Source organism: Nilaparvata lugens, chromosome X (assembly GCF_014356525.2).
Source record: "Nilaparvata lugens isolate BPH chromosome X, ASM1435652v1, whole genome shotgun sequence".
NCBI classification, from domain to species: domain Eukaryota; kingdom Metazoa; phylum Arthropoda; class Insecta; order Hemiptera; family Delphacidae; genus Nilaparvata; species Nilaparvata lugens.
In genome coordinates, this window is record NC_052518.1 from 59,107,250 (window position 1) to 59,132,471 (window position 25,222).

At 36.9% G+C, this 25,222-nt stretch overlaps 1 long non-coding RNA gene across 1 annotated transcript in view; it reads left to right on the forward strand.

Annotated features, from left to right (window-relative positions):
• The first annotated feature begins 6,359 nt into the window (after positions 1 to 6,359).
• Positions 6,360 to 25,222, forward strand: part of LOC120355081 — a 60,919-nt gene continuing 42,056 nt past the window's right edge. The window contains exons 1-2 of the long non-coding RNA XR_005573422.1: positions 6,360 to 6,403; positions 12,452 to 12,695. This is a non-coding gene — a long non-coding RNA (uncharacterized LOC120355081). The remainder of the gene's footprint in view (positions 6,404 to 12,451; positions 12,696 to 25,222) is intronic.

Genomic DNA, 25,222 nt, shown 5'->3' on the forward strand with positions numbered 1-25,222 from the left:
TCCATCCTTCCAGGGCACAGCGGCCCGTTGGCTGCCATCCCTATCCTTCCATCCTCCCAGGGCACAGCGGCCCGTTGGCTGCTGTCCCTTACCATCTATCCTCTATGGGCACAGCGGTCCATTGGCTGCCATCCCTCCAATCTATCCTTCCTCTTCCTACCATACTGGAGCGGAACCAAGGCCATAAGGCCAATACAAAGTTACCTCGAAGTGGTGTCATCACAGTAGAGAGCAACCTTCACGCTGTAAGAAGCACCAGGAGGTGCTGTCCGCACCAGCCAAGGCACAAAGAAGGAAGAAGAGGAACTTCGACTCACCTCCTTTAATAATAATGATAAATAATAATTAAAAAATCTTTATTTCACTTTCCTACATAATTCATTGTTGAAAAAAATACACTTTTTACAGCAATGGCCACACGGCCGTCTGCCAGGAGTCGGCTTTTAAGTAATACAATTTTTTTTTATTTTTAAATCATACATACATTTCATTTACATTTTATCTGTAAACCTGAAAAATAAATTACAAAATGATAGATATATTCTAATTAATCAATCATTGTGTTATTCTTATTTCTGAATTCCTATCTTATCTCTATTACATGTGTTAAATCCCTCAATGAGTTGCGAGCGATATCTCCATGCAATTCTCACATATTTTATCAATTTCTCCCAGCTCTCACCATTTAACTGCTCTATTACTTGCTGCTTGGTCAATTCACATTCACCCCAAACCTCCCATCTGATTTCTGATAAAATAGAACATCTTCCTAAGAAATGATATGTGTCCTCCTTCAATCTGTCATTACACATTGAACAAAGTGCTTGGTCTCTGTCTCTATCTATTCTATAATTGAGAGGCCACAAAGCTGCTCTTGACTTCAGTATCATGACTGTTTCTGCTCTATTAAACTTCGCATTTAAATAGTCCCTGCCACCTGAATCCTGTTTTAATTTTGCATAGATGTCATGATACCTTGCCCTTCTTGCACTCTCGCTACACTTTTCATGAAATTCCTTCATCATGCAGTCCATAAGTAGTTCTTGTTGTGCTTCCTGATGGACAATACTTGTTTGGCTCTCGCCTACTTTGCATTGATATTTGTTGCCTGAATTCTTCCATTCCTTGAACCAATCCATATTTTTTTCTATCATGACATTTGCTAAAAACGAGGCAAACGAGATGTTGGCAACTTCAATACTTTAAGAATGTATTTATGGTGCAATCTGAAACTATGAAAAAACAGAAGATTTTTCCCTGTTTCTAAATACAAAATGTAGTTGAGTGTACATCTAGGTAGGGAAAATAACTTTTTGATAAGAAATCTTTGAAAAATTTCTAGCTATTCAAACATCTTGTAACCCCAGACCTGTCCACTATAACTTGCAATCGCTTTAATTGCTGCATTGAATACCTCCCATTTAGCTTTGAATGGAATTGTGTTGTTAGTAATTATACTGCTCCAAACTGTATTCACTCCACACTTAGCTGCTGACACCCTATCTTTCATGTGAGTTCCGAGCCTCATGGTGGCCTTGAAGATAACCCCCAGATATTTATATGTTCTTACTATTTAAATTTTCTCTCCACCCCAAAACTATTCTTCATGACTAGCCAATTCCCCACCCTTTCTAAAAACAATTATTTTCTATTTATTCATATTTATTTTGATTCCCCATACCTCACAATACGATTTAAGTTTATTAATCATTCTGTGCAGAGCTTTGGGTGTATCTGACAATAGCACCAAATCATTGGCATGAAGTAAGCCTCTAATATTTCGATCCCTAATCCATAACCCATCTCCTACATAATCCAATAAATCATTAATGAATAAGGAGAAGAGAATCGGCGATAATAGGCAGCCTTGTCTTAAGCCACAGTAAGTTTCGAATTCCTGTGTTAGCCCCTAGTGGTCCACACAGCTGATTGTGTATATTTATATAATTCCTGTAACATTTTTATTAATTTAAATGGTATTCCCATGTTATATAATTTGAACCATAGTGCCTTTCGGTCAATGACATCGAACACAGCCCGGAAATCGACATACATACAATACACTTTAATGCCTTTCTTCACTATTTTAAAAGTGACAATACTGTACAAATTGAAAATGTTGTCTACTGTAGAGTAACCCTTTCTAAAACCGGCCTGACTCTCTGTTATAACATTGTGTTGCATCACATATTTTTCCAATCTCTTAAACATTACTCCTGCAAAAATTTCGACTCCCGAATCTAAGAATGCAATGCCTCTATAATTCTCTACTAGTGCCACATCTCCTTTTTCATGAATTGGGAAAATTATGGCTTTACCAAAACTGGTAACTTACCTTTTTCAAAAGCATGATTGAAAAAGCAGCGCAGCAATGCAACAAAGCTTCTAAGGGCATATTTGAAAAATTCTCCTGGTATCCCATCTATGCCCGGTGCTTTACCCTCTTTCAATTTTTATAACACTTCTAATATTTCGGCATCCATTATTTAGGCATCCAAGAGTTGATTTTCGCAACAGGGCGCTCCATACAAGAACTCATCTGCCACCCCTTCTAATGACAATAATCTTTTAAAATGGTTAACCCAATCATCAGATGTTATATCAGCCGAGCATTTAAGTTTACTAGGTTTAATAGTTTTTATCAGTTTCAAAAATTCAGTTGCGTCTCTTATCTCTCTGAACTTATCACCTATAGTTTTGAAATAATTCTCCTTTTTTAGTTTAAACAGTAATTTATATGCTTTATTTGCACTGAGATACATGCTCCTAGTTTCTTCATTATTACAGGCTCTATATAATTTTAAATTAGCAAAACTTCTATCCCTAGCCTTCCTACAGTCCCAGTCAAACCCCACCTCTGGCGGCATCTTCATCCCATCTACTTTGGAAGAGTATTTAAATGCAAGACGAGATCCTGACCATAGCATTCCACTCCCAACCTTCCTGTTCCTTGTACAGTGGCCCGTTGGCTGCCTTACGTCCCTGTCCTCCTCTCCTGGTACAGTGGCCAATTGGCCGCCGTACATCCCTGTCCTCCTCTCCTGATACAGCAGCCTGTTGGCTGCTGTACGTCCCTCTCCTCTCATCCTCCCAGGGCACAGCGACCCATTGACTGCTGTCCCTTTCCACCTATTCTCCAGGGCACAGCGGCTCATTGGCTGCCGTCCCTATCCTTCCATTCTCTCAGGACAGAGCAGCCCGTTGGCTGCCATCCCTTTTCACCTATCCTCCCAGGGCACAGCAGCCCATTGGCTGCTGTCCCTATCCATCCATCCTCCCAGGGCACAGCAGCCCATTGACTGCTGTCCCTATCCTTCCATCCTCCCAGGGCACAGCAGCCCGTTGGCTGCCATCTTTATCCTTCCATCCTCCCAGGGCACAGCGGCCTGTTGGCTGCCATCCCTATCCTTCCATCCTCCCAGGGCACAGCAGCCCATTGGCTGCTGTCCCTATCCATCCATCCTCCCAGGGCACAGCAGCCCATTGACTGCAGTCCCTATCCTTCCATCCTCCCAGGGCACAGCAGCCCGTTGGCTGCCATCTTTATCCTTCCATCCTCCCAGGGCACAGCGGCCTGTTGGCTGCCATCCCTATCCTTCCATCCTCCCAGGGCACAGCGGCCCATTGGCTGCTGTCCCTATCCTTCCATCCACCCAGGACAGAGCGGCCCGTTGGCTGCCATCCCTTTTCACCTATCCTTCCAGGGCACAGCAGCCCATTGGCTTCCATCCCTATCCTTCCATTCTCCCAGGGCACAGCAGCCCGTCGGCTGTTGTCCCTGTCCTTCCATCCTCCCAGGGCACAGCAGCCCATCGGCTGCTGTCCCTATCCATCCATCCTCCCAGGGCACAGCAGCCCATTGACTGCTGTCCCTATCCTTCCATCCTCCCAGGGCACAGCAGCCCATTGGCTGCCATCTTTATCCTTCCATCCTCCCAGGGCACAGCAGCCTGTTGGCTGCCATCCCTATCCTTCCATCCTCCCAGGCACAGCGGCCCATTGGCTGCCATCCCTATCCTTCCATCCTCCCAGGGCACAGCGGCCTGTTGGCTGCCATCCCTATCCTTCCATCCTCCCAGGGCACAGTGACCCGTTTGCTGCCATCCCCATCCTTCCATCCTCCCAGGGCACAGCAGCCTGTTGGCTGCCATCCCTTACCGTCTATCCTCTACGGAAACAGCTGCCTGTTGGCTGCCATCCCTCCTGTCTATCCTTTCTCTTCCTACTATACTAGAGTGGAACTAAGGCTGTAAGGTCAATACAAAGTTTCCTCTAGGTGGTGTCATCAGAGTAGAGAGCAACCTTCATGCCGTCAGAAGCACCAGGAGGTGCTGTCCGTGCCAGCTAAGGCACAAAGAAGGAAGAAGAGGAACTTCGACTTGCCTCCTTTCCCCGCCCACATTAAGACTGAGCTAAGTCGTCCAGGAGCAACACCTGGGTATCAATCACCCACCTCTGAAGGTACTCAGGGTGTACATGATAACATAGATGTTTCAGTTGAATCTTACAGTAAGATGAGATGTTCATTTCACTCAAATCTGACAGTTAGACAAAGATGTTTCAGTTAAATCTGACAGTAAGTTGAGATGTTTGATTCACTCAAATCTGGCAGTAGTAGACTGTCTCTCTCTCTCACCTCTTTCTCTCTGCTATAAATCATCAAATAGACTGTGACTATCTATGAATAAAATTGAGCATGACTATCTATGAATGAAATAGAGCATGACAGAGAGAGAGAGAGTGAGAGAGTGAGCATCATTGTTATCATCTTCTTCTTCTTCATGTATAGAGAGAGAGAGAGAGGTTCATTCTAAGGGGTGAGGGTGGGAGAGAGTTTCTTCTTTTTTTTATGAGTGGAGGAGAAGGTGCGCAGGTGCAGGAGGTGAGGGGTACACTGGATGATTGTTGGTGAGTAAGGGGGGGAGATGTTGTGGAAAAATCTCGCAGTTTCAGCAAATACAAGCTACTCACCAAGACCTAGGCTTGAACACAACAGAAGATTTTTCAAGTATGTGAGCTTTACTAAGCCTTGCAACCTGATTTGCAGGAGTAATACAGGAGTCAATATAGCTGAGCAGTAAAAGCCAGATCGAAATCATTGTTACGAATGAGGAAATGATTATATTCATTGAGGGTTTCATAATCTAAGGTTGATATTCTGTTGTTTTTATATGGGTGATCTAATTTTCATATGGTTAGAAATGTGAATTACATAATGTAGTTATATTGCGTCTCAGCACTTAAACTATATGGTACATGACTTTTTTGTTGGCTGAACAATCGATAATGTGCTGCCCGCTCAAAGTTAAACTTAAACTGAGACTTAAACGTACTCAATTGAACTCAGTTTAATTTTATATGCTGTTATTTTTTTATTCTCGAAACAGTCTTTCTCGATTATTTTTTTGGAGTTTTACTGTTATTTTTCATTCAATTATGTTTTCCTATCCTTTTATTCGTTCATTTTTTATTGTGGATGAGAGTATGAAGAAAACCCAACACAGTATTTCAATACCGTAATCCAATAACTCAGTGCTATTTTCCCCTTACGGTGGATCAATGCCCATTTTCAATGGTAATCGAAATAAATTCGTAGATAAAATTTGATTAGTGATCAATTCCTAAGTCACTTTATTCATGTCGGCTATTCTCAAATCTAAGACATAAAATTAAAGCTTGAAGGCATAAGCCGTATCTGATTTTCCAGGTTGTTTGAGGAATTAAAATTGCGATACGAAGGTGAGCGGGATACTTTGATTAAGAAAATGGCATTCTCATCTGCATTTTCTTCTCAAGCGGACGGTGACATACAGATGGTGGACTTGACTACTGAACGTGCTGAATTGGCCAATCAGAACAAAACTCTTGAAAAAGAAATGAAGTGAGCATCTGAGCACTTTCTCTTCCTTATTGTGAATCAACCTTTTTATTTCGTTCTATTTTATGTCTGTATTCAAACACAGAAGTAGAGGCATCACATTAGAACGTCTTGTTGTACCATACTGTATAATTTGCATAATACAATATACATTGAATTTTGACTAAGAGCTCTGCATCCTCGCAAATCAAATCAAACACAAATAGCTATTCCTTTCAATAGAGTAATGGAATGGGATGATGGTAAAATCATGCTTCCTTTAAACAGATACAACTTTTTCTAACGCTCTATCAATTTATCTTACAGGAAACTCGAAGAAGAAAACCAAAAATTGGAAGTAAAATTGAATCAAAGTGAACGTAACCGTGAAATTTGCAAGAAACAATTGAGTCAAGTTTTGGGGTTTGCCAAGGAGCTGATAAGTGAACAGGAATATGTATTGTTGAAATTTCAGAGAAGCAGGCTGCGGATGAGTTCCGATCAGATATAACCACCAGAATCGGTCAACTGCAGAATAGATTGAGAGTAAGTCAGCAAATATAATATATGTATCTTCAATACAATCACACTGCTTGAGATTGAATTTAAATCCGAATTCGAATTATATTGTATTACGGTACTTAATCTATGTAGGTAATGATCTCCAAGATAAAATATATTAAAAATTTGATTGAAATTGTAATTGAAATTATCTTTATTCTTCTTAAAAAGTACAAACAATATACAATATACATAAATAGTGAAGAAGGTTCTCTACAATTACATACAGGTAATAAAATATACAATGATAAAACACAATTGAATAACAAAACAATTTCAACCAATAATAAGCACTAAACCATAACATATTACCAAAACAAATGAAACAGAGAAATGATAATTATTAATTACAAGATAACTTACAGACGTGAAATGATAATTAATGGTATTAGGATACTACAAGTATAATTGAACCTAAAAGAGACGTCCCAAATACACTCAAAATTCCTCAACACCCTGTACACATTAAATTTTGTATAGATCTATTTGAACTTCCCTATTTAAATGTTTTATTTTCATTTTAATTCATATTCTATATTCATTTTTGATATTATTGTAAACTTGCGATCTTATCACACTAATCGACCACTATCGATCAGAATAAATTTTTTATTGATAATATATCAAATCAAATCGTTTATTGCACAAAACATATATAGAGTGATTCATAATATTATGGTAAAATAATTTAATACATGATAGTAGAGGTAAAAATAAGAAAGAAGTTCTTATAAACATATATCCATAAACGCTTCATTAGCAAGCTATACAGGATGAAAGTTTTCGCCCGGAATTCAGTTCCTCTGGTGAAATACACCGATGCTGAATTGTTTGGGCACTAGTTTTTAGAAAACTTATGAGATGTATGATAATGAGAGATGAGAGAACTACAGTTTGAGGCGAGTTCTGACTTCTGAGCCAAGTACGTTAGCGATTTTTTAACTCAGAATGATATCCAGTCTTTCGGAGGAGACTATAACCGTTGGTCTCGACTACCTGAAAATCAGTCCTCATCTCTAACCATCATCCCTCTCACTCATTACCCACGCAAAAACCAAAGTTTGTGGGGATACCTCATACTTTAATAATAATACCCTCAGTATTATTATTAAATTTAGAGGAGTCGACTCCTCAAGTGGTCACCCTTATAACGGAAGTAGCAGGTGCATGGATATATTATAGATTGCTTATAAAGGTGCACAGACTTTGGCTCTGCTCCGCAATCGAACGTCACTCGAGCAAGGGCGAGCAAGAGTGGTACGCGAGAAGAGCGTGTAAGGCTCGATGCACATTTGCGACACTAGCCAGTAGCATTTTTACGAGTGGAGCGACTCTCTGTTGGCAGCCAATTTCAGTTCAGTGCACACTTGTGTGTATCGACAGCGTCTCACTGTCGAGCGACGTCAATTTGTACTCAGCAATTTTCGCGGCTTGGGCAACTTGGCCATTAATCGTGATAGGAAAGTTCTGATTTCGAATTTTCAAAGTTTTTTGTGATACCAGATGTCAGCAATTATTATAAAAATCACAATTATTGAAGGGATCAATAATTATTCATCGGCAGTAATAAATTAGTTAATCGTTTAATAACTAGTAAAAGTAAATTCGTATGGCTTTTGTTGGTGGGGAGTCCCTCACGGGAAGGTCCCACCGCCTGAATATATAATTTAAGCCGTCAATGGGCCTTAAGACTGTCATACTTCAGCCGGGACCGACAGTCTAACGTGCCCATCCGATAACACGGGAGTGATCTGGTTAAAAAACTTTTGGTATTGAGAGGGTTTGAACCCAGGATCTCTATGCTGCTACGCAGGCACTCTATCCACTAGACCACGGATCACTCCGTTTAATAACTTAAATATAGAGATAAAACAAATGAACAGGAAATAGTACAAAATTTGAAAAAATACCTTTTACTTCTTTTTAAAATACAATAAACCTCAAAATTATAAAACCATTAAAATCATTTTGAAAGCACTCACTCCTATCTCCAGGTGAAAATTCAAAATGAATAAACATCAGTGTTGACTTAGTATTCAAAACATTATAAACATTAAAAACCTTAAAAACATTATGTTCTTATAATCACCAAATTGATGGACATTGTTTTAATAATCCCCTAATTAGTCAATACTGATTCAAATTCATTTTATTTTGCCATAACATAATACAGATTGATAAAATAAATATTTTAACTTACAAAATGGCACTACTGGCAAATAAAACTTATGCGCCGGCAGTGGGTTCGAACAACTAGGTACAGCGAACATGTCAATAGAAAGAAAATAGAGCTTATTCAAACCACTTAAATAAATGAAATTACGGAGACTAGGTCACATCTCAAACTTTACAAACAACAAGACAAAGTAACAAAATTACAAGCAAATGATGAATTCAAAAAGACAACTACAAGGAAGATATGACATCTCATATTATGATGTTTATTCATTCCGAATTTGTACCTGAAGATGGGACAGAAAAAAGTCCCGAAATGTATATTGTTTTAAATGATCAATTGTCAATTGTCCTATAATAATTCAAAAAACTATATTGTTTGTTTGAAAAATGGTACGGTACTATTCCAATTATTCTATATCTATTAATTTACAGTATGTATATATACAGTACGTTAACAGTATATACACAGCATATACAGTATATAGAATAAGTATTCTATTTGCTCCCAGAACATTAGATGAAAGAACACCAATAATTCCAAGAACAGGCAGAACAATCATGAAAATTACTTTGAATACTGTGTTGCTTATATTTTTATTTTGGTTTACATTACATTCTTTCATTTTACATCGATGTCGAATATTGCTACTTTAAAGAGCTAGACTATTGTGTTGAATAATAATACCGTATACTATTATATATTATGACATACATTACCAAGGAATGTTGGATTTCAACGTAAACATCAATCTAGCCGACTGCAAGCTGACATTCTTAGGCCAGTTTCACACGGCAGAGTCCTCGCTCCTGGAAGATCATATTACTAAAGATCATATTTAATACTTTGCAGCTCTCCTGTGCTTTCACATGGGGATCTTACGAATAAGCCGACAGATCTAACAGCTATGCCGACATTTGCTCAAAGTATGACTCATCACTTTTTCTCAAAGTCTAACTTCTTTAAAAATATAGATAGAAGATTTCTGATTCCGGATTTGGATTCAGCGACCCCAAATTCTATAAAGCATAGGTCCCATTTTCAAAAATACCTGAAAACAAGGGAGTTATAGCTGTTTTTAATACAGCTTTCCATTATCATATGATTATATAGTAAACGTACTAAGATAATAATACTCCTTCCTCACAAAGGGACAGGCAAAGGTTTCAAACACCTAAAAGGTTTAAACATGAACATTTTTAATTTTTAAAAGTTCAAAAAAAGGTTAACTTAAAAAAGATGAATCCAAATATGAACTCATAAATCATCTTCACTCATCACCCAATAAAATATGAGGAAAAGGGCAAGTAAACTTCACTGAATCTTAATGAATTGTCATTCAACAATCTAACTTATCAGGTTCAAATAGTTGAATATAGCCTAACTCCAAAATACCAGTAAATATTTCTTTTCAACTATCAGAAAAATCTATTATGAACATACAGTATAAACATTGTGGTGATCTGAATCGATCTATGAGAAATAGGAACTGAAAGAATAAAAAATGTCATTCCATTCGAACTTAAACGAAACTGATGTCTGTGTTTGTATTAGAACTGCTGAGTGGATAATGCATACTGAGAAAGTCATGAATAGTCCAGACCAGCCTGGCGACTTTGATGCTTTTGACACCGGAATCTCCTTTTATTTTTATTAAAGGATTAAAACCATGTATCATAGTGAAAAGCAGTTCTATACTTTGCATTATTATAATGAGTATTGATTAAAATAATCATGGCTTGTCGATTTTAGTCGCTGAGCTGAATCCTCAGTCATAGAACTATGGACCAAGCGCGATCTTTTGCTTTCTATGTCGTATACCGTCAACACAAACTTCAGCTTTTTCGTTGTTCGATTTTTTGCCGTTCTTAAGAACTGGTATACAACATAGAAAGCAAAAGCTCGCGCTTGGTCCATAGTTCTACGACTGAGGATTCAGCTCAGGGACTAAAATCGACAAGCCATGATTATGTTAATCAATACTCATATAATAATACAAAGTATAGAACTGCTTTTTACTATGATACATGGTTTTCATTCTTCAATAAAAATAAAACGAGATTCCGGTGTCAAAAGCATCAAAGTCGCCAGGCTGGTCAGGACTATTCATGACTTTCTCAGTATGCATTATCCACTCAGCAGTTCTAATACAAACACAGACATCAGTTTCGTTTTAGTTGGAATGGAATTACATTTCTTATTCTTTCAGTTCCTATTTCTCATAGATCGATTCAGATCACCACAATGTTTACAATAGATTTTTCTGATTGTTGCAAAGAAATATTTACTGGTATTTTGGAGTTATATTCATGTATTTGAACCTGATAAACTAGATTGTTGAATGAAAATTGAAATTCAGTGAAGTTTACTTGTCCTTTTCCTCGTATTTGGTGATGAGTGGAGATGATTTATGAGTTCATATTTGGATTCATCTTTTCATAGTTTAATTTTTTTTGAACTTTTAAAAATTGAAAATGTTCATGTTTAAACTTTTTAGGTGTTTGAAAACTTCTTAAAACCTTTGCCTGTCTCTTCGTGAGGCAGGAGTATTGTTATATTTGTACATTTACTATATAATCATATGATAATGGAAAGCTATATTAAAAACAGCTATAAATCCCTTGTTTTTGGGTATTTTTGGAAATGGGACTCACGCTTTAAAGAATTTGGGGTCACTGAATCCAAATCCGAGATCAGAAATCTTTTATCAATATTTTTAAGGAAGTTAGACTTTGAGAAAAAGTGATGAGTCATACTTTGAGCAAACGTTGGCGTAATTGTTAGATCCGTCGGCTTATTTGTAAGATCCCCATGTGAAAGCACAGGAGAGCTGCAAAATATGAAATATGATCTTCAGGAGCTAGGATTCTGCCGTGTGAAACAGGCCAAATACTTCTAACAACTTTTAGAACGTCAGTGACCTAGTTGTCGCTCTGGTCGTAAAACGGCGACTAGAAATGATGCAAGTGTGCATCGAGCTTTAGGCTCGGACAGAGGTCGAGCTTGGCTAGCTCCTAGGTCGAACGTTGAACTAACCAAGTTAAGTTGTGCATGCGTGGTCAACGTTTTCGTTTGTGATGTTTGTTAGTAGTTACGATCTCTGTGCTGGCAAATAGTATTATCAAAATTAATTATCAATTATTAAATTAAATAATATAATGTTATGAAAGCATTCACTATAATAGGTACTGGCATATTAGCATTAGAAGAAAGAAGCTGAACTCCCAACCAAGCCCTTCACCTTTTGAAACATTGACAGAAATTAACTTTTATAATAAAATGCAATAATCATAATATTTGTTATTTATTTATTATATGAACATAATGTATTATCAGGCTACTCAGCAATCCCCTGGTCAGAATATTTTATCTAGTTTTGTCATCCGATCAGCTGGATTTAACGTTTCATATTTTGTGAGGTTAGGTAGTAGCGAAGTCAACAATAGGAAAAGAGCGGAGCAATCATCCTTCGAACCTCTATCGAACACTTGCGTAACATTTCGCGTGATGTTCATGATCGGAGCGAGTGCGGTGCGAGTGCGAAGCGTGCGCGGAGCGTGTTGGAGGCGCGTATATCTGTACGCACCTTAAGAGTTGCCATCAATATGACAGCCAATAGGAGTAGAGTGAGTGAGTTTTTACCAATCACAATACAAGCAATGAGAGAGTAGTAATTTCGTTGTCTTGGCAACAAGCCAACAACCAATGTTATGACAAAATCTTTTCAACTGAGGATTCCTTTTTTCTTGATTCTAATTGTCATAATTATAATCATATTCTCTCCTAATTTAGGCTAAATAATGTTATCGAATTGATTTAATGAGGTATACTAAGACTACAATGGTGCAATATTTTAGAATGTGGAGCGGGGAGCCTGTCTTGAGTTAGAGGGAATGGAGCAAAAGTTCAAGGAGCATGCAAGTGGAATTGGACGAATGAAGGAGCATTTTCACAAAGAAATTTGCCGCCTTGGAAAGCTACTTGATGAAAAAGAATCGCTAATCAATACACTAGTAGCGGAAAAACATAAACTGGAGGAAGAGAAACGGTAGCTTACATCGTGCATTATACTCCAATTTAAACATCATGCCATAATGTTCAGTAAGTCATAAGTGATAAGTTCAATACTGTAAAGTTATCTTAGTCATAAGTTATGATATGTAATATGGTGAACGGGGTTCCATTGAACATATTCTGCTGTATAGTGGTTCTCTGATCACCTCTCTATCATTCAAAACATCATATTATGCTGCATTTTTACTTACTCAATCAGAGTATGATTATGATAATTGTTTCTTCCTCCACAAAAAATAACTTGAGAGTTGTTTTCTTTGCTTACAATGCTGCCAAAATTGCGGGATGCTATTATACGTTGGCCTACGTGTTTGCTACTCTTCTATAGTGAGATTCACTTTAATCCCTCATTATTCCTGATAAATAAGAACAATGCTTCCCATTCAATCAATGATGCCAATTAAATTTCATTATAGGAGCAACCTAGATGTTACAGTATCAAACAGTATCAGACATTGAATAATGACATGATTGTGTATGCACATAAAGGAGAGTCTGTGTGATAACTCCCTGATTTATCGTATGGAAAAATTGTAGAAATCGCATGCAATTAATAACCTAGCTGACTAAATATAATGATTAATCAAAACAAATGTGAAGTTTGCTGATTTATAAAATAATTCAAAAATTATTGGATAACATATGGACAAACATACAGAGACACAGATGGACAACGAGTTTGGCCTTGAGTCAAAAGTAAGAACTCGCTAATAATCGTTCAATTACTGTTCCAATTCTCATCAATACATCAACTTCATTTGAACCTTATTTTCAAAATACATATTGATGTTTCTTAGCATTTCTTCATTCTCATTCTCACTATTACTCACCAATTCATTTGTCGCCATGTTTACATCCAACATCTTTATTCTCCCTTTTGTGATGGTTCTGAAAGCGGCATAAACTACTTTTGTGTGGCGTATCGAACTATCGATGTTTCTGTACCTATTATACGCGGTATAAGAGATATTTTATATACATATCGATACTGTACATTAATCGTGGGTCCCACTATAGTAAGATACTATATGCAATGCGATACAAGCAACTTCTTTAACAGTATCGTGATCGCCCTAGACTAATTTAAATGCTTGTAAAACGTTTGAATGGTTATCAGTGGTCTGTGTCAAAACTTGATCGAGTTGCTAGTTCCTATCGTATATGTTGCATTATTCATTGTGTATCGTATCACATTAGTGAAAACACCATTTTAACAGGGATATATTAATTTGAACATTTTTCTAAATACCAAACAATTTTTGTCACTGAACAGTATAACAGAGTTGCTGATGGACATATTATCTGAAAGGGTGATTATCTAAACAAAATGTTTCCGTCTGTCTGGATAATATTGATAGCATATTGTTATCATAGGGAAAGCAAAGAGAAAAGTGAATCACATTAAATCAAATTGGTTTTTATTATCCATGATAACAGGGTTCAAAAATTCGGATCATACAACAGCGTTAGTAGAGGGATTCTGGGATAACTGGGAAGCTTTTTTGCTCCAAAACCCCCTCCCCCCTCTCCCCCTCGTCCATCCCGCCTCCCCTTCCCCACGCCCGCAGGGTGGGGGGGTGTTCTAAAAAAAGATTTCCCCTTCCCCCTGCCCAGTGATGAGGAGGGGGATGAAAAGAGAGAGATATATCTTTCTCTCTTTCTCTTTCTAAAAATAGATTTCCCCTTCCCCCTGCCCAGTGGTGGTGAGGGGGATGAAAAGAGAGAGATATATCTTTCTCTCTCTCTCTTTCTAAAAATAGATTTCCCCTTTCCCCTGCCCAGTGGAGGTGAGGGGGTTGAAAAGAGAGAGATATATCTCTTTCTCTCTCTTTCTCTCTCCCCTTCCCCTTGCCCAGGTGAGGGGAAAAAAAATTTCCCTTCTAGGAGGAAAAATTCCCTCTCTATACTGACAGATTAAAGTGAATCCATATTCCTACATCTAATGCTATACAGTCAAATTAAAGTGAATGCTAGATGAGGGAAAAAAATCTCTTTGAGAGGGAAAAATTCCCTTGGTGACAGATTAAAGTGAATCCATATTGCTATACTGTCAAATTAAAGTGAATCCATATTGCTATACTGACAGATTGAAGTGAATTGAGAAATTCTCTCTCACTGACAGATTGAAGTGAATCCATATTACTATACTGACAGATTAAAGTGAATCCATATTGCTATACTGACAGATTAAAGTGAATCCATATTCCCATGCTAACAAATTGAGGTGAATGCTAGATGAGGGAAAAAAATCTCTTTGAGAGGGAAAAAATTCTCTACTGTCAAATTAAAGTGAATGCTAGATGAGGGAAAAAAATCTCTTTGAGAGGGAAAAATTCCCTTGGTGACAGATTAAAGTGAATCCATATTGCTATACTGTCAAATTAAAGTGAATCCATATTGCTATACTGACAGATTGAAGTGAATTGAGAAATTCTCTCTCACTGACAGATTGAAGTGAATCCATATTACTATACTGACAGATTAAGTGAATCCATATTGCTATACTGACAGATTAAGTGAATCCATATTCCCATGCTAACAAATTGAGGTGAATGCTAGATGAGGGAAAAAAATCTCTTTGAGAGGGAAAAAATTCTCTACTGTCAAATTAAAGTGAATCCATATTTCTAATGCACGTGCGCTCACTCCTCACCCTCTCCTCTGTCTAGACACGTGCGCTCTGCTCTCTGCTAGCTTCCTCTCTCCTGCATCGAAAACCGTTACATGAAAAAATGTCTAAATCGATTTATCATCTGTGACATGTGTTTAGCCGTTAAAGTTACTTCACTCTCTCTCACACATCCTTTTACAAGATTTATGTAGAAAACCAATATAGTCAAAAATGTCTAGGGTGAAATTTGAAACTGCAGGTGTTTAAATACTTCACTCTCACGCAAGTGTTATACAATCAATCATGGTCAAAAATGTCTAGACTGAAATTTGAAACTGTAGGTCTGTACTTCACTCTCTCTCACACAAGTGTTTATACAATCAATCACAGTCAAAAATGTCTAGACTGAAATTTGAAACTGTAGGTCTGTACTTCACTCTCTCTCACACAAGTGTTTATACAATCAATCATGGTCAAAAATGTCTAGGGTGAAATTTGAAACTGTAGGTGTTAGAGTTCACTCTCTCTCACACATCCTTTTACAAGATTTATGTAGAAAACCGATATAGTCAAAAATGTCTAGGGTGAAATTTGGAACTGCAGGTGTTTAAATACTTCTCTCTCTCACACAAGTGTTTATACAATCAATCATGGTCAAAAATGTCTAGACTGAAACAACATATCGTTCACTCTCTCTCACACAACTGTTTACAAGATTTTATGTTTTCGGGCCCAATATAAAGTCTTTATATTTGACTAAATCCATTTTTTCTGTAATAATTTGCACTACCTGATTTTCGGAAAGGTTATATTGTTTGGCCTCAATCCAGTTCATGTGAAAACTTACCTGGGCATATTTGGATACAATGTCGAGTGCGATTCTGTGTATGAATAAATTTAGATACTCAATGAATGGAGCCGAACATTGCAGTCTCATGACAGTACCCTCTTCCGAATTTTTAATTGCCTCAGCTATTTCATCACGAACGCTTTTCACAGCGACTCCTATCTCGTTTTTCTTAATAAAATCTCCTATATCATTTTTAGTTGCATACTTTTCTGCAATTTGCTCAATTAGAATAGCAATAGCATCTTTTGTAATGAACTGTTCAATACCTTCCATAATATTAGCTTTTATTGCACTCGCCATTTCAGATAATCGTTTTTCAAACTCTTCCTTTGTTAATGAAGAACTAATCAATTTCTGCAAAGCAGATTCTAAATATTGCTTATCAATTCCCGATGGTTGTGTTTCATTTACTTTAGTAAAAATTTCTGTACTAAGTTGTTTTAATTTAGTATTGAGATAGTTTCTGTCCAGCACCTCCAAATTCTCAATTTTATCTGATATGGCTTTCAATTTCTCATCTAAATAAGCTTCATCAACTTTATCGTTGTTAATACTGAGCAACTGAGATGAAAAGCTGTCTGTTAAAGTTTTCACTTCTTCTAGAGCAGATTCTAAATTTAGAGTTCTCTCTGCAATAGCTTTATCGATATTAGCACTGAAATTTTGTAATGTACTTAGAATATGTTCTCTTTCAATTATGCTCACTCCAATATTCTTTGTATTTTCCGAAACGAGTTTGGTTATTTGCGAATCTAAATAAAATTTCACAGCTTTGCTGATTCCTTGTTGATTTATCGATTTGATTATCTTCTGTGTTATCGAGTCAATATCACACGTAAGATCAGCAACAACTCCGCTAGCACTAGCCGTATCAATTCGTCCAAATCGATGTAGTCATCGTAGCACTAAACAATTAATTTTGCTTCTTTTAGCTCTTCAATTATAGATGCGATCTCAATATCATGCCCGGTGTTGCCACTAGCTTTTGAGGAATAGAGTAAATTTAATCTTTCCACTAATTCGTCAAAATTATCAAAGTATTGATAAATTCTATCATGAGAATTATTTTTTGCAAATTTCAATAAACCCCAGCCCTTCTTTTTACTAATTTTTTTACTGGGAAATAACTTTTGAATCATTTGCAATTAATTCCCTGATTTCGTTTAACATAGCCTCTTTGATCTAAATGTATGCCTGTAAGTGTTAAGATTTTTTCATACTTATCCAGATCTCTCTGATTATAAAGATTTGAGTTTGGTCTCGCACTGAATAATAACTCAAGTAGACCATGTGTTAAACGAAATCTTTCATTATTAATATCTCTATAACCGTTATCGAATATTACTTGCTGATTTCCAATATAATACACGTCATCTTTAGAATTATATGAAATTCCATAACTGATTGAATTATTCAATTTTTCCGCATGAAACGTTTTTAGATATTGTGACAGCACATCATCGTTTCTGCTAAAACCAAGTAAACTGTTTTCAAATTTAGTCAAGCTTAAAAAATTGTCTGTTGAACTCCCATAACTCTGTTCATCCCCCTCCTCATTATCATCAATTTGCATACTCTCCTCTTTTACTTCTTCCTTTTTTGGTTTTACACCAGAGTGTGAGAATTTGTTTTTTCCCAGTTCAATTATGGGCTCTATCAACGGCAAGAGCGTTTTCCTATTGTATTCCTCCGATCGTTTTTCAAAATTGACTAAGCTTTTATGCTTCTCTCTAATTACTTTTCTCAATTTCTTAATCTTTTCGATTAAACCGATGTTCTTTTATTCAGTTTTCTGCTGCTGTATGACAACATGACTGCACAAAGAATTAATCTCTACTGAATGGTAAGAAACGTATCGAGCGAATCTCGGTATTTGCCGCTATTAATTCCACACTCGCTCATAATAGTTAGGAAATTATGAGGTTTACGATTCCAAACTTTATGACAAAGTTTAACGAAATCTTTATAAGAAATATCTCCTCCAACATGATCTCTGTGAATTAATTTCAGACTCAATAAATCTACCTTGAGATTATAATCATATTCGCATTGTCCCTAGTGAAATGTTTCTGTGTAGCTCCATAACTCTGAATTAAATATGCAGTGTCAATATTATGATGTCGTCCCATGGTAAAATATTCTCTTATTTGAGGTACGTGATTAAGTTGGAAGTCGTCGAATATGACAAGAGAAAATTGTTGAATTTTGTTCGGGTGAGGTATAGATTCCGAATTGCTGTTTATATAAAATTCAATACCCTTCATTTTTGAAAAGACTTTTCTCATAAACAAGTACTTATCTTGATACTCGCACTTCGTGTGCAAGTATATAGTTTTAAATCTCAACCCATTCTTTGAAAAAATTAAATTAAATAGTAAATTGGTCTTGCCACAGCCTGAAGAGCCTATTATAAGGATCCTTGCATTATGTGGTAACAACTTACCATTTTTACACCATGTTGGCATTTCTTTCTCTCTTATAACATTGTCGAAATTTACTATCGGAATCATGTTAGTCACGTGTACAGCATGTGATCTGATAAGGAACTGATAAGTTATCAGAGAGCATCACACCACATGGCTAGACAGACGCTCCCTTCCACTGATAGAAGTTTCTCACTTCAACTGGCCCTCTCTTTCCCGCACCCTCTTCACGAGAATGCATCTGTTGCTTGAGGCTTAGCAAATTACGAAACTTCAGATTGAAATGAAAAGCAATGTTTGATGAGGAGCTATTATATTTTCAACAAATGTACATCATGATATTTACACTGAATGGAATGTATTTACAATAGATTATTTACAATAAATGTACATGATATTTACAATAGATTATTTACAATAAATGTACATGATATTTACAATAGATTACAAAAGATTATTTTTCATCTAATAGTTGATCTTTACTAATATAACTAGGCGTTGAAAACCCAATCCATTTCACTAGCAATCCTTTTTTATCATGTTTTAATATTTTTTCAATCAAATACACTTGTCTCTCCGATTCGTTTAATTGTGTTTTTTTAATTTCTTCTGCATAAAACCTACCACTAATTACTTCTCCGTTTAGATCTCGCAAGCTATACGTTACAGGTTGAGAAGGAAATATAGAATGAATTACAAAATACTCTGCGCTCCAGTTTATGTTATAAGATTTATCGAAAAGAACCCTTTTCTTTGAGATTCGTACAACATCTCCTAGCTTAAATTTCGGTTTTGAATTTTTAAATTTATATCGTCTATTGAATGCAGAATTCTAAGACATTAAAACATGATTACGATCTTTTTCCCCCACATCTTTAGGTTTCATTCTAATGGATGAATGCATTGTTGCATTATAATCACGAACTAAACTGTCTAGTTGCGATATCCAGTTTTTGGTTCCATGTTCAGTTAAATATCTATAAATTTTTGCTTTAAGTGTTCTATTAAACCTTTCAACTATGGAGGCTTTCTTATCGGTAAAAACATGATAATGTTTAATACTATATCTATCTTATAACGCTTTAACTTTTGAATTAAAGAATTCTTTTCCCTGATCTGTTTGGAACAGCTTAACTCCCTTATTTTTAGAAATAATTGGCTCGAGAGCGTTAAATACAGATTGGCTTGCCTTGTCTTTTATGGTACACAATATGCAAATTTTGAAAAACAATTAATAACAGCTAAGATATATTTGTAACCCTTATTAAAACGCGATAAACTCGTCATCTCAATAAGGTCGGCTTGAAGCAAGTCTTTTTCACTTTTCAACTCATATTTGCGAGTGGGATAGTTCACACGTGGCACGCTATGAAGCTCTAAAGCTAGCTTAGATCTAATAATATTCATGATATTTACAACAGTCAAATCAGTGGTGTTGGATGATTGTCACGGGACATACTGAGCAATCAGTTCACAGTTGGCACTCTATAATGTCCAAATGGGAGAGTATCAACACCATTCTCAGCAATGTTCCTCTTATCATCATCAGGGCTCAAACAGATTTTTGCACATTCATCCTGATACATGGTGTGATTATAGGATATTAACATATTAAATTTTTCTACATGTTCACTACGTTCAAACAATGATTTCTTATATAAATTAAAAATAAGTTTTCTACATTTCACTCCGCTCTGTACACCCTTTGCTATACATTTATTTACAGGTTCTTCATTCTCGTTACATACTAAAAATGAGTAAAGTTTGGATCGAAGTCCAAGAAATCTATGGACAGGTTTTGAGGCGGTCTCATCCTTGAACTTTCCTACAACTTTATTTCTCTCCATGGAAAAGCAAGGGTGGGAAGGTGGAAAGTTAGAAGTATCGAAAAGGGTCAAATTTTCTCTAATCAACTGATACACATCTTCGACTTTTAGGTTTAGAAGAAAACTGTCGGTGTCAGTCATACACAGTTCTATACGATCCCACGGTATAATTTTTTGTAATTTGCAATAGAAAAAATCGTACATATGGAATTTACTCAACTCCAGTATGGAAAAGCCGGAATAGACAGGCTTGTTCATTTTAAGTTCCAACTTGCGAGAGAAAACCGCGATCACGTTCGGACTAATTATTTGCCAGCGTTTACATAGTGGATTTGAAATGTACTTATTTAACCGTTTTTCATCCGTGATAATTCAACATTCATTTGCTTACGACTACTTTGTATCGTCTTGCCAAATATTAGGTTACAACAGGCCTTAAAGAAGGATATTTCAAATTTATTTTTCGCGTTCTGTCTATTCCGGATATTGAAGTCGATGTAGCTTTTCAGCCAGGGAGATTGGGAAAAGCTAATGACGCGATGCACTTTCAATAATTTCAAACCGAGCTGAAGGTAGAGCTTTAAATTGACATAGTGAACAATGTACTTTTTACGGTCGAGAAGTGTGTTCATGAGCTTTTTGGTTCCAGTTTGACCGTTCTCATTTGTTTGGTAGTTCAACAGCAATTCGCACGGCGGCGTTTGGTGGAGAGGTGCGAGTGGGAAGCTGGCATGCTTATCATGTAACTCTTGAGGGTACTCGAGATCACATTCTATTATATATCCGGTTTCTGAATTGCTGTCCAAACTCGCGAAATCAAGCTTGGAAATTTCTTCCTCTGAGAGGAATTTGAAATTTCCAACAGGTAAGCTTCGGCTCATAGCTTCCGAGTATAAACTGTTTGCATTGATATAAAGCAGATAATTAGACGGTTTTGAAGGATCGTATGTTTCGGGTAGATGTTTGTTATTTGCTTCACAATAACGTTTACCGATAAATGACACCCCACCCCTCATCCCTGCCTCAAACATAAGATGCATGTCAGGATGAGTAATCAATTCTAGTTCGACTTTAGTGTGTTTCAGCATGCAATTCCAGGTGAAGTGCGCGAGAGAAAGAAAATGGGTCACATCAAGGCCGTATGAGCTAAAAAGCGTAGACCTCATGGATTCAAAAACTACCGCTAATAGCATTACGTCGAAACATAAATAAAAATCGTGATATTCACCCAGATTTTTCAGCTTGAATGTTAAGAACACTCTTTGCGCATGCTCATATTCTTCGCGAGACAGAGGTGTATCAGTTAAATCGTTATGAAAACATTCGATGGGAGGAAGCGATGTTTCCGCGAATTTTTCGGGACAGCTCATGTACGAGTAGGGATATACTCCTTTTTTCAACAAGAGCTGTCTGTGTTCGCAAGGTGGATCATGAAACACCGAAAATAATCGTTCGAACTTCTTTTCCATGTCTGTACTTTCTACCAAATTACGCACCAATACTTCCAAGGATTCAGACATAAACTTGTAGGAATCTAAAAATTTAATTTTGCCTACTGAAAGTGTCAAAAATCTCTCTGACGTATTTGCGATGCAGGAAATTTCTTTTTTACATTTACCGAGCGATTTCAAAATAAAATGCGAATCAAAACCGGAGAAATTATGAAAATAACATGATATGTACTCCAGAGTACGAGCTGTTAAATTACAAGAAACATGTGCCGCACACAAGTAATTACCATACACACGTTTCATGCGTGTGGTGACGACATTTAATATCGCTGTCTAAAAACGGTTCAGCACAAAGCCCGCAGTTTACTGAATTTTGAAATTCAGGCTCTTGACTTTCAGATAAAGCTTGCATCGGAATTTCTCGTTTCATATCCTCATACAAAATGTCCCCGAGATCTGTAATTTCCTGAAGAAATTTCTCCATGATTTTTTCGTCCAAACTACTCGATCTATGGAGTACAGGTCCGTAGGCGATTTCCCCATTAACATCTATAACAACAAAACAATAGCCGCAGGGAATATGCCGCGCCGTTTTCTTAGTGTAACTACGAGTAATTTCATCAGAATCGGAATCATCTGTGATATTAACAACATAAGTTTCTAAATCCGCGTAAATGGTGTACTTTTTCTTCAACGTCGCACCTAGTTTCTTGAATTTAATTGTCTCTCCGCGTTTAGGATATGAAACGCACTGAGATTCAAACTTGGAACAAAGTTCCTCATGTTTCAACAAATTTGCATTACCATCACAATTCTTAGTTTTGGTCGATGTAAATCTATGGAAACAAAAATTGCAAATGTGTACTTGACCATGATGTTTTGAAAGGTGGGAGAGAAGACGCGATAGGCCGTTTTTCCCGTTCGCGGTATTTACTAAACAGAAATGAGTTTTTCCTGCATTGCCTTTTAGCATTAAAAGATTAATTTGGTGTTTACGAGTGCGGAAAATGCTTGTACAGAAGGGGAAAAACTTTTTGTTCTCGTACGCGATGACGTGAATTGCAATGTCCGGATTGAGTATTTCAAATTTCTTAATATCGCTTGTCGTCACCGGGAAATTTACACCTTGCGTATTAAGTGTGTGAGCAAACTTGCTCAAATACTTTACAGTCAGGTGTGAGTCCTTTGGCTTCTGATGGAAATACGCGAGCACTGACCATAAAAAGCATTTTTCGTCAGAGAGATTTTTCACATTTATAATACATTTTTTGTTTTTCAAAAACTGGGGTGTTTGAATGAAACTGGATGTGTATATAGGATTAAATTTAATCACGTTCACATCCAGTGATTCAATTTTCTTTAGCACCCATCCACTCCCATGTCTTACGAAATTTTCGAAAGATGAGAGGATTTTTTCACAGCCAAGAAAAAATGCTCATTAAAATCTTCATAGTTCTCAAGCACGTTTAGCACTATGTTGGAGTAACTATGTAGATTTATTAGAGATGAGACAGTCTCACCAACCTGCTTGTCATCCATCACCACTAATTATACAGCAAAACATTTAAGACTATAAACCACTTAACATTCCCTTCATGGCGTGCCGCATGTTCCCTAATTATATCGAAAACTCGACGTTTCGAGCTCTCGAGCACGTTGGTAATGTCAATATCCTCAGCCTCGTCATCGAGGGTGATGCGATGGCGGACTGCTGCGGAATTCACGCCACGTAGTCTGCGTTCCCTCGGCATGATTCTGAAAAACAAAAGAATAACGATCAGGATGAGATAGAGTACAACAGCATGTTTAGTTGTGAATTGACATGGTAGAAGAAGGATGTGTGAAAATGATATCTCAAGATCACATAATGTTGTATGGAAGATTAAGATTATTATCTTTTGATAAAAGATTGTTGAAATCTTCTCCGCATTTGTCCGCGGAAAACATGGCGAAAGAGGGATTTATATTCTCATCTCCACCAGACATTGTGCGATGTGTATTTTGTTCAATTCATTTGGGAAAATGGGAAGAAAGTGACATACCAGCAATAGAACATGCAAGGTACAGTCCGAACTGTAGAAGGAAAGATAATATAACAATTGAAGAGGAGAATTCCAATAATAATATTCTACGAGAATATGAAGAAAGATATTCAACTTTTAATTGTGTAGAAGATTCATCTGTTCAAGGAGAGTATTTTGAAAAGCATCATCATTGTGACTTTTGTAAATCATTATCCAATAAAGCAGAGTATTTCGCGAGAAATGGTTATTTCTTACATAAAAATCCATTCTATCTGCAATGTGTCTATTGCAAATATATTATCGAAAATCCATTTGAAAAAGTAATACATTTACCGTTTTGTTTATATGAAGAGTGTGAGAAAGAAGAGCAGGGCTTGGATGTTCCGGATATACCATATTGTAAAGATGAAGTGAAATCGCTTGCATGCAGTATATTGTAGAAGGTTTTTATCCTCCGAGGACAAAAATCCTCTCCTCCGAGGACAAAAACTGTCCTCGGAGGACGAAATTGTCCTCGGAGGATAAAATCAAAGTAAAAATGTACTTACATGTAGTGGTTGATGCTGCGTGAATCTCCTCGAGTGTAGATAGCGAGCCTATGGTACAGGTGTAGATAGCGGGCTATGGTACAGGTGTAGATAGCGGTCTATGCTACAGGTGTAGATAGCGGCCTATGGTATGATTGATTCCTCTCAGCTGTCTTGTCTCGACGAGAGCACAACTGGTTATGAGGTTCGGAACTCGAGTTGAGAGGTGAGAAAATGCTGTGAAAACAATGAAATATTTAATAACTGAACTGAAATCATTCGAGAATGCTATTCCTCTATGGTGTGAAATATTTAATAACTGAACTGAAATCAATTGAGAATGCTATTCCTCTATGTTGAAATGCCGTGAAATATTTAATAACTGAATCGAGAATGCTATTCCTCTATGGCGTGAAATATTTAATAATATCAGAAATATGTTTGAGTGAGTTGACATGAGGGATTTCAGCTTCTAGCGGTGAAGTCTCATGCTGAGTTCTAGACGAGATTTTTTTTCGTCTTCTAACACATGGATGCTATTTGAAAAATGATCGTGTGTCGGAGAGAGAATACTTACAATCTGATAACAATGCGGGAGCACGTGTTGTTGGGGAGAAATTCGAATTTTTTTCACCTTGTAGCACGCTCTCGCTCGCACGAGCCTGGAACAGAGAGAGAAACGTATGCTATATAAACACAAGCGATGAGAGGAAAATTATCATTTACATCTGAACCACCTTCACGATGACTTCACAATCTTCTCCATCTTACATCCTGCCAGATAGCCCGCCGCCGCAGCGTGTGCTCAACTATTGGCAGCGCAAAGCTGCTGAGTCATGTGC